The sequence below is a fragment of the Phoca vitulina genome, unplaced genomic scaffold (genome assembly GCF_004348235.1).
Source record: "Phoca vitulina isolate PV1807 unplaced genomic scaffold, GSC_HSeal_1.0 scaffold14, whole genome shotgun sequence".
Taxonomy (NCBI): domain Eukaryota; kingdom Metazoa; phylum Chordata; class Mammalia; order Carnivora; family Phocidae; genus Phoca; species Phoca vitulina.
The window spans coordinates 33,631,434-33,642,930 of record NW_022589717.1 but is presented as its reverse complement, the minus strand read 5'-3'; the positions used below and the strand labels follow the sequence as shown (position 1 = coordinate 33,642,930).

Below are 11,497 nucleotides of genomic sequence, written 5' to 3'. Positions count from 1 at the left end.
TACAGAAATAAAATCTCTAAGAAGTTTAGTGATTAGCTCAAGGTTACGACGGGAAGTCAGTTAATCTGTTGTTAATCTCTCAGTTAAGTACTGAGGAAAATTTGGTTTTTGTAATTTGTTTTATAGTGTAGGGCAGATAAGCAGAATGGAGTATTCATTTACTTTTTTTTTCAGAAACATGCCAAGATAGTTTTGCAATTAGGTTTGTGAGCCTTCAAATTCAAAAGATTTTTAGGTTTTGTTGTTGTTTTTAAGCCAGGGAAATCATGTATATTTTTTTGCAAATGAGATTTTTCCATGAAGTTCCAATATCTAAAACAGATAAAAGTGGAGCAGCGTCAGATGATGCATCGGCCAAACCTGACCTTCCCCCCCCAATCTGTGGGCTGTCAGGCACCCCTGGGGATCCGGGCGCTCCATGGAACACGGTGTAAAAACTGCCACCATGGCATTTTCCACGTGTGAGGGTTAAATGTCATTTTTTAAGGACAGGGCACGTCAAACATGCAGAATCTCGAGCCATCCTGGCCCTACTGAATTGGAATCTACTTTTTAAGAAGATTCCCAGGTGATTCTTACATGTACTTCCGTTTAAGCATTCATTTGGAGGATTTGGGGGATGTTAGGATAGGAAAGGGGACCAAATGAGAATTTATGTATAATAGACATGGGAAATAAGATCGAATAAATTAAATACATGAGAGCAAATTGCACTGGAATCGCCTTTCCTGTATGATTCTGGGTGAGGGTTGGGCACAGGAGAGATGGGTACAAGATTTGGAAGGTAGAGATTTTGTGAGTCCCGGTTGGTCTTCGTGGGTTCTAGTTTTTCCTTGATTTGTCCAGCTCTGCGGCGAGACTTCTTCCGCTGCCCCGACCTAGCTGACCTGTAACTACTTGGGCCTGGCCAGCAGAGGCAGACGCAGCAGGCTGGCGTAGACTTCGTCACCAGCTCCCCCTGTTGTTCCTGGTTAGGGATGCTTCTCTGATTCTCCACCTACCCCCTTCTGGAGTTTTCTTTCCCCAGCTTCTCCCACAATTAAATTTCAATCCCTAAAATGAAGCCCTCATTCCATATTAGTCATTGTAGTCTTGGTTCCTCGATTAAACCCTGATACACGTATTGATTCCGCTGATGATCGCTGACGTGCTGCCTTCAGGTGTGGCTCATTCTCTCTGTGTGTGTGTGTGTGTGTGAAGATTTTATTTATTTGAGAGAGAGAGAGAGAAAGAGCACACTAGCAGGGGGAGGGGCAAAGGGAGAGGGAGAAGCAGGGAGCCTACTGGGGAGCTGAATCCCAGGACCCTGAGATCATGGCCTGAGCTGAAGGCACTTAACTAATTGGGCCACCCAGGCACCTTCTTTACAGGTCCTCTCTGTCAACTCAGCCGAAGGTTTTCTTGAGGGCTTGAAAGGGGATTTACTTTTTCTAGAAAAACTTTTAAACTTTGATATGCTGAAAACAGTTGTTCTGGGTGCCTGAGTGGCTCAGTCGTTAAGCGCCTGCCTTCGGCTCAGGTCATGATCCCAGGGTCCTGGGATCGAGCCCTGCATCAGGCTCCCTGCTCGGCAGGAAGCCTGCTTCTCCCTCTCCCACTCCCCCTGCTTGTGTTCCCTCTCTCGCTGTGTCTCTCTCTGTCAAATAAATAAAAATCTTAAAGAAAAAAAACAAAACAGTTGTTCTTTTTTGGTTTCTTGATGAGGCACAGAGGATAGCTAAGATGCTACTTAATGCATCTCTATATAATTTCATGCAGATAAGTAAAAAAACAAACAAAACCAAAAAAAAACAACACGCAACACGCAACCCTAATCAAGGAGCACTAAATAGGAGGAGAAAGCTCAAGGGAGATAGGCTATTAAGAGAAAGAGGACAAGGGTTATTGGAAAATATAATAGGATAATAATAAACTAAAGTTGTTTTGTACCAAGAAGCTAATCATCCCGTTGAGTCAGCCTCTCATCTTTTCCTTTAACTATGTTTTTTTTTTTTTTCAGTTAACCATTTTACATCAACCAAATGTGAGTTTCAAGTAACCAGAGGACATAGGATTCTCTGTTTTCCTGTTTTAAGTTTTACACCTTCACACAAAATACTCTGTTTATATCTTAAGAGTCTGCTTGTACCTTAAACTGAGTTATAAAATGGAAACAAAAGGCGCTAATAGTTTCTCTTCCTCATAATGCAGTCTATTTAACCTGCAGCCAACTCTTCATTGCTTCTGGAATTCATTCAAATTTTGAATTTTTTTTCTACCCTTGACCAGAGTATTCAACAGCTCACTTCTTCAGATCTACGGTTATTTTATTTTTTACAGTAAGTCCTAATATTTTTGTGCTAGCCCTTGTCAGGCAGTTACCTTGGAAGTCATAAATTTAATATTTTCCAGATCTTTAAAGTAAAGTAATACAGAATTTGTGAATCTCACTACCTTTCAACCAAGACATACCTTGCTGGTGGCACTTAAAAAGTTCCTGGAACACTGCTCTCCCTCTGCTAGAATGAGAGCTCCGTGAAGGCAGAGGTTTTGATTTGCTCCCTGCTGTATCCGCAGTGCCCTCACAGTGCATGGCACACGGTGGAGCTCGACCAAGATTTCTTTTGTTGTTTGCTACACATGCTATCACACACATAGTCAGCCTTGAACACAAAAGTCCACAACTTACTGAAGGGAGTCGGGCAAGTTTTATGGAAGAAGAAACGTTGAAGGATCAGTGGTTCGTAATCTGTTGATTTGCATGATTCAGTGGAGTGTTCTTTATGTAGATGCCTGAATTGTAAGTGTGTTTGCATTGTTTACTGTGGCAGGCTGACAAATTCCTCCCCCCACCAGATGTCCACGTCCTAACCCCTGGAACTTGTGAATGTTACCTTATATGGCAAAAGGACTTTGCGGATGCGATAAATGGAAGATCTCAAGGTGAGATCATCCTGAATTATCAGGTGCACCTGATGTCATCACCAGGGTCCTCATAGGAGGGAGGCAGGAGATCAGTGTTGAATGGCTATGGAAGCATGTAGCTGGAGTGAAGCAGCTAGAAGCCAAGCCACGTGGCGGCCTCTGCAAGCTGGAAAGGCTTGGAACAGGATTCTCTCCTCGGACATCCAAGGAATGCCAGCCCTGCCAATATCTGGATTTTAATCCTCTGTAATTTTTTTTCAGACTGCTAAATTCCAGATCTATCAGAAAATAAATTTGTGTTTTTGTGTTGTTTTAAGCCACTAAATTTGTGGTAATTTGTTACAGCAGAGGTAAGAAAACTACCACAGTGACAGTGCTTTTTTTCCTTGTGATCAAGTGGTTTATTTTGGGGGTGATCTTTGTAACTTTTTGTAACTTTGTAACTTGTTTGGTTGTCCTTAAGTTTGCCAGTGAAATAAAATTTTATAAAGCCAACAATCAATTGCTGATTTTCCTACCAGCACCTTTGTTTCTTATTCTGAAATTCTTCAAAGTTTAATGAAGGCAATTTCAGTATAAATTGATTATAGTTTACTTTTTAAAGTTAGAACACACGGGGTGATCTCTTAATTGAGGAACACATATCTTCACTAATTGTTTCCATAATGACATTCCCTTTATTATCTCCCTTATGCCTCACAAAACACCCTTTAAAAGTATATATTAACCTTTTCATTTTTCAGATGAGGAAACAAGTTAAGGGAAATCAACTTATCTTGCTTAGCGTGGAATTGGGTGAAATTAGTAACTTATAAGAAGACATTTGAGTTCAAGTCTATCAGCCTCTGAAGGACGCATTCTTATGCATTATTTTATTCTGAACCCACTAGTAAAATAGAACTTAAATCCAGTAAGGTGAACTTTTAATATACAGTTGACCTTTGAACAACATGGGGGTTAGTGATACCAACTCCGTCCACTATAACTTTTGACTCCCCCAAAACTTTACTAACTTATAGCCTACTGTTGACAGGAAGCCTTACCGATAGCATAAACAGTTGATTAACACGTATTTTGTATGTTGTATGTATTATATACTGTATTAGTACAAAAAAGTAAGCTAGAGAAAAGAAAAAAAACTCATAAGGAAGGGAAAATACATATACAGTATTGTATTGTATTTATTAAAAAAAAAATCCATATGTAAGTGGATCCAGGCAGTTCAAACCTGTGTTGTTCAAGGGTCAACTGGATTGCCTTTTGTTTGAGAAATAGAAGAAAATGCCAGTAGCTGGAATCTGAATTCTCTTTCATAGGAGAGGGCGGCTGTCCTACAAACAGGGCCCCTGATACACGTGTGTGTTGGCATGAGGTTTAGACCATAAGGACCGGACTGAGCGAGGTGCAGGGCTGTCAGTAGGGTGTAGTAAGAGCCAGCAATTCATGGGGGTAGCCACGTCAGATTAAAGACTTGATAGAGAACAAGAGAGTTAAGCCATGAAGATGAATATTTTCACTCGTCAGATTGACAAATAAGTAAATCCCTTGATGGCAACTCTGACAAAAAAATGGACAGTGTAAGTTGACAAACTTTTTAGGGGCCAAATAGGTAGTGGTATATCAAAATGTAAAAGGTGCGTACTTTGATCTAACAATTTTTACTGCCTGGATTTGGATTCCTTCGGGTCTTGTGGATCAAAGGAGCAGATAGTCTAAGGCTAATTTTTCCCCGAGACGGAGGCAAATCCCCTCTGATGCCCCATGCATTAGGAAGGGTTGCACTCTGGCTGGTGGGAGCAGACGCTGCTCCAGGTCCTGAGAGTGCAGCAAGTGCTGTTCCCTCTAATCCTTCCGGGTGGTTCTTTCCCTGGCCTCACACTGTTTCCCACATGCAGGTGCTGGTCAGTACTTGGCTGAGTACTTGCGGAGGACCATCCGCACATTCCCAGATTTCTCTCTCCAGGTAGCTTTAACTTTCTATGTTGCCAGTTCTAGCCTCCTTTGTCTCCCCAGAGTCTCGTTTGCATGTCCCTAACTCAGGGACGCCTTGCCCTCAGTCTGGGCCTTCCTGCATCAGGGTCTGGAAACTCTTGAAGCAGTAAACTGGGATAGTCCCAGTGTCATTTATTATCTCGTAGGGATCACTGTCCTTCCCTGTCTGAGGTTCAGTGTCTTTAAAACCATTGTTCCAAATATTTCATTTGGTGTTCTTTGTTGCTCTAGGCAGGAGGATAAATCTGATCTATTATTCCATCTTGGCCAGAAGCCGAAGACTATTGCTTTCATTCATCCATCCATCCACCCATCCATCCATCCATCCATTCATTCATTCATTTATTTAAATCTGCATGTCTATTTTATTTCCATTAGAAAAATATGACCTATTAAAATTTTGGTCCACTTTTTTCTCCTTTACCTCTACCATTCAAACTTCAACACTTTAATTTTCCTCAAGTAAAAGCAGAATTATATAGCTGATGTGAGAGCTAAATATTTCGCCTCATTAAATTAATAGGATTTAATTGAATTAGGTGTGCTCTTATTTACCAGAAACAGTGACTCATTTCTCCTACATGTTATTTCCCTTTACTTTTATTTATTTGAGTAAGTACGTAACGAGTGTCTCCTTTCCCACATCGGGTAACATGAGCGTGTGTCAGCGTGATTTGTAACACTGGTGCATGGATTTGTCATCTGATCGTCAATTCATGCTCAAGTCCCCTTATTATATGGTATTTCCATAATAACTTCCAATGTTTTAGTCAGTCGTACACTTTCCAACATCGATTTTAAAAATTAAGTTGTTAATTTAAAAACATTATTAGAACTCCAGGCTAAATACTGCCGAACCCACTTAGAGCGATGTCGTCGTGAAAGGTCCTTGGTCAGCCACTGCTTCAGTCCCCACGTGGCCTCCTTTGGGCAAAGCAGCAAGCTGGTGAGCAGCTCTTACAGAAAAACGACTCTTGAAGGGCTGTTTGTCCATTTCATCGGCAGTCTTGGAGTCATTCACGCCAGCCAGCAAAACAGTTGTTTTTACCGCATTGGTGAAGTCACAGCCTGCAGCTGACGGAATTTCACCCATGTTTTTAAGAGCTTGTTGGCTTCTTCTGCTGCCCCCCCGGCACCAGCTATCCACAGGAGGGGTCCACGCCTCGCTGTGCTGAAATGTAAATGGTCCTGTCGACTCACCCGGCTTGACTGCAGGAACCAATGGTCCCCGGGGCTTTCGCAGTGCTGATCACCTTTCTGATCAAAGATCAAAGATAGCCCTTCTATCTTGCCGCCTGCCCCTCCAAGAGAATAATCCCTTACACTGCCTCCGCTAGCACCTCTCTGGACTAACTGGACAGACTATTGCTTGTAAAAGAAGGATACAGATATAGAGGATAATTATTAACCAGAGTTTATTGGAAATAATTATTCATTGACAAAAACTGTTGTTTTGCAGCCACTTACTCTTTCAAGTTTGCCTGAGTGGCTTTTTCCTGGGGCAGAAGTTTCTCCTATTTGTGAAAGGGACATATTTTGGGGTATCAGGATATAGGTGGGGGAGGATGATATCTGCAGTTGAGATTCCTCCTTGGTGTGTGTGCTTTATCTTCCAAAGGAGCAGTTCTGGCTAAGAGTCAAGGTGCTGACAGCCTGGGAAGGGCACTGATGAGGTCTGGTTCTGTAATTCTCAGGGCATTGGGCATTTTGTCTCATTTCAGCATAACAACTGCTACCTAAGACCCTTTCAACAAATCCTAATTCCTTAAAGCATACACCTGATTCTTTTCCTAAGCAGTTTGACATAATCCCTTCTCCATACAAATAGACCTGCTCACTAACTCTTAATACTTTTTTAAGTCATATATCTTTTTCAGTCTCAGAACAAGTCAAATTCCTGCACAAATCAAACACCTAATATTTTATACTTCATTCTCATGTCTCTATGTTGCCAATTTTCTGGTAAGATTCATTTAAATTTCAGCTGGAATTAATGTCAGACACAAGAAATATGCACGTCCAGCTGGAGTTTAAAGGTAATTTCTGATCATTTTTCTCTTTGAAAACTCGCTCCTTCTATTTCTCCTTCTGAAGATAAGTAAATTTTCTGTATGAAATATCAGTCTGTGTTGCTGTTGTGACTTTAAATCAAACCTAGGTTTTGTCTTTTACTGTCACTGTAATACATTGCAAAATTATATTGCATTTTGGACGCTTTCCCAAGTTTGTTTCAGGTATGACGCTCTTCCCTTTGTCATGCGTTAATGAAGCTAAGCTTCCTGTCTGGTTTGTGAATTTTATTGAAGAACGTAATAAGAGAAACATATAAACAAATCTCTCAAGTTTGTTACTGACCCAAGGCAATAAAAAGATCTTGTTAATTTATAAAAACCATTTTCAGATTGTTTTTTTTCCAAAAGAAGAAGCTCTGCTCTCTGAAAGAAATAATAAAGTGCCTTTTAGTCAGCTGCAAACACATATAAACAAATCTAGTAGGGAATTAGCTTGGCAGGAGATGGTCAGATTTTTCTCTGGAAGATTTCCTTTTATTTCCACATGACAAACTTACATGTTAGTGAAGTTTGAACAAGGGTGTGAGGTGAAATGAATTGAATGAACCCCTTGGCAGACAGCATTGCTTTATGTTCCTGTGACACCTTATAGTTGCATAAACTATCCCTTCGGGGCTTACTTCCGAGGACATCTGCTGGATGTCTGAGCCCAATCATGGGACTTGAACTTGAACCAATTCATTGCAGACAAATATAACTGTATCTCTTATAAACAAATACTGGTTAGAATGGATTTCCAATATTTTGTTTTTCAAGAAGCACGCTTTGTTGCATTCATGTTCTTGTAATCTGTTCTCCAGACATCTCTTTGTTATTTTAGTCTCTGTCTGTCAGAAACCCACTTGACCAGTGGGGGGAAAATTTTTTCTGCTGAAGTCTTCAGGTTTTTTTTTTTTTTTTTACAGAAAATTACTTGTCACTAAATTCGTGAGTCTGATTTTTCTCCAAGTAATTTACGTCAGATACAGAGAGAACCAGGTTTCTTACTGGAAGTATCTAAATAGTTAAATACATTTTGTTATGGTTCCTTAATAAGAATTTTACAGTGGGGCAGTACCACCCTTAGAGCTGGGCGACTGGGCCCCCCACTCTGGGTGTCCCGTCCTCCAGATACCACTGCTTCATTGGGCTGGACCACCTGCAAACCAGAAGCTTCCGTTCTCCTGCCTTCCCCACTCCCACACCCATTCCAGGCTCTTGGGGACCACAGGATTCCCTGTGGAAATGCAGGGCTTGCTTTCATGCCCCAAGCCTGCTTTTAATGGCTGCTCAGACATCTTCCCCAAATGGGTCACCTGAACCTCACTTGAACTCCAGTTGTTCACCCCTGCGGCTGTAGGCCAAGGGGCACCATTGAGGGGAATGTGATCACAGCATGGGAATGTGGACTGGCTTCTCCCCACTGTGCACCGAGGCCCCTTGGGATATCAAGTGGATCTGGGTGGTGGTGGGTTGGAATGGTGGGGACATAGGAACCTTAGTTTGTGTTTTTCCTGGGCTGTAAGTGATAGAGGAGGGCCTTGGACAGAGAAGGAAGAAGTCATAAAAAAACTGAACATCATATGGTTTTTCTTGAAGACAGTTTATATGCAGGTATGTATGTATGTGAGTACAAGGAGAAGATGACAAATCCATTGTCAAGGGCAAGGGATCTTTAAATTATATGGACTGAATTTGTCTGGTTTCTCCTTTCACCTGTGTACTTTTCCCCTATGTCTTGGAGTCTCCCCAGAGAGTGTGTCTAGTTGAGGTGAGGAAGAGCAGGAGATATGCTGATGACCATTGCTGGGTCCAGGTCACCATCCAATTGGAGCAGAGGTGAGACTGGCCATGAGCGGTACTGGAAAGCATCACGGAATTAGCTGAGGCAATCAAGGGTTCTACGTTCATCATCTGGGAGAATGAACAAGCCTTTGCCTGTGCAGGTGCTCTTTTTAATTTTCCTTTTTTTTAAATTTAAATTCAATTATTCAACATACAGTACATCATTAGTTTCAGATGTAGAGTTCAGTAATTCATCAGTTGCATATAACCTCCAGTGCTTATCATATCATGTGCCCTCCTTAATGCCCATCACCCAGTTACCCCATACCCCTACCCACCTCCCCTCAAACAACTCTCAGTTTGTTTCCCATAGTTAAGAGTCTCTCATGGTTTGTCTCCCTCTCTGATTTCATTCCATTTAGTTTTTCCCTTCCTCCCTCTATAATCCTCTGGCTATTTCTTATATTCCACATATGAGTGAAACCATATGATAATTTTCTTTCTCTGACTGACTAATTTCGTTCAGCATAATACCCTCCAGTTCCATCCATGTCATTGCAAATGGCAAGATTTCTTTTTTTTTTATTCCATTGTATACACCACATCTTCCTTACCCATTCGTCTGTCGATAGACATCTGGGCTCTTTCCATAGTTTGGCTATTGTGGATATTGCTGCTATAAACATTGGGGTGCAGGTGCCCCTTCGGGTTACATTTATATCTTTGGGGTAAATACCCAGTAGTTAAGAGGCAGAAATTCTTTTTTTTTTTTTTTAAATTTTTTTTATTGTTATGTTAATCCCCATACATTACATCATTAGTTTTAGATATAGTGTTCCATGATTCATTGTTTGTGCATAACACCCAGTGCTCCATGCAGAACGTGCCCTCATCAATACCCATCACCAGGCTAACCCATCCTCCCAACCCCCTCCCCTCTAGAACCCTCAGTTTGTTTTTCAGTCCATTGTCTCTCATGGTTCTTCTCCCCCTCCGATTTCCCCCCCTTCCTTCTTCCCCTCCTGCTACATTCTTCTTCTTCTTTTTTTCTTTCTTAACATATATTGCATTATTTGTTTCAGAGGTACAGATCTGAGATTCAACAGTCTTGCACAATTCACAACGCTCACCAGAACACATACCCTCCCCAGTGTCCATCACCCAGTCACCCCATCCCTCCCACCCCACCCCCCACTCCAGCAACCCTCAGTTTGTTTCCTGAGATTAAGAATTCCTCATATCAGTGAGGTCATATGATACATGTCTTTCTCTGTTTGACTTATTTCGCTCAGCATAATACCCTCCAGTTCCATCCACGTCGTAAGAGGCAGAAATTCTTGAAAGCAATGTGTTTGGAATGTCAGATATTACCTTGATAGAACAATTAAAACTTTTATTATTAAATCAAATCTTATTTGTCTGAATTAAAAACAAACAAACTTTAAGTCTGTAATGAAAACAGATTTATGACCATTGGAAAGATTTGTATTTTATAAAACTTGTATAAAAATTATATTTTAATTACTTCTGTATTCTGACAAAACTAATTACATATGAACATTAAACATCTTTTCTCTAAATTTCTTCCACTCTTATACAAAACTGTGGATGAATAAATGTATGCTATAAAAAATTCTCATATGATGCCATAGAATTTACTGTTTTCATGGTGTAGAGGTAATTTTTTCCTCTAAAAGTCGTACTGAATATTCAGTAGGTCTGAATAAAAAAATGATTTGTTAATTTTTGGGGAGTTTTTTGGAGTCTATGCTTAGTCTTTTGGACAAACATTATTTATGAACTGAATTCAATATTCAGATAGGCCGTTAAATATGAGTTGAGAGTTTGCCATAAACCAAGCACTTTTCTAAAATCCTCCCAATTCAGTGATACAGGTATTATTATTGTCATTCCCATTTTTACAGATGAGGACCCTGAAGTCCAGAAAGTTAAGGAATTAATCCAAGGTGCTCAATAAGTGGCTCAGCACGAATCTCATGCATTCTGATTAAAGGGGCAATTATCCTGACTGTTCAGTTTTACCATGTTGGTGTTTTTACTTGAGTCTTTCATGGTAATGAGAAAAGTATAAACTTCTTATATTTAAATTGAAATTATTTGTCAACCAATATGGCAAGTGAATTTTGAATTAATCTCTTTAGATTGGGATTCTCCTTTCCCTTTTAGCAGTATGTTCAGTTTGAGGAGGTTTTGCTGGGTCAATACAACTTGTATGTGCCTCAGCAAAGGAGTCAGCAGTAAACAATTCTTTCTTTTTAGTCAGATCTATGTAAATAATTCCAGAATTGGTTTTTTTTTTTTTAATCTTACAACCTCTTTTAAAATGTCCATGGAGTCCATTCAAAATAATAGCTTTATTTCTGTAACAATGTAGACATTTATTTCAACATACTCCAAAACTTTTGGTGATAATAAAAATATGTAGAATGCTGTTTTAGTCAGCTTGGACTGCCATAACAAAATACCATATACTGGGTGGCTTAAACAACAGAAACTTATTTCTCACAGTTTTGGAGGCTAGAAGTTCAAGATCATGTTGACAGCATGGTCAGTTTCTGGTTGAGGACTTTCTTGGCTTGTAGATTGGCTGCCTTCTTTGTGGTGTCCTCACATGGTTGGGGAGGAGAGAGAGCAAACTCTTTTGTGTCTCTTCTTATAAGGGCACTAATCCCATCATGGGCGCCCAATTTTCATGACCTCATCTAAACCTAATTATCTCCCACAGTTACTATCTCTAAATAGCA

At 40.3% G+C, this 11,497-nt stretch overlaps 1 pseudogene; it reads right to left on the bottom strand.

Moving 5' to 3' along the window:
- Nucleotides 1-5,758: 5,758 nt before the first annotated feature.
- On the bottom strand, nt 5,759-6,164 carry LOC116637366 (annotated as a pseudogene).
- Between the last annotated feature and the right edge of the window lie 5,333 nt (nt 6,165-11,497).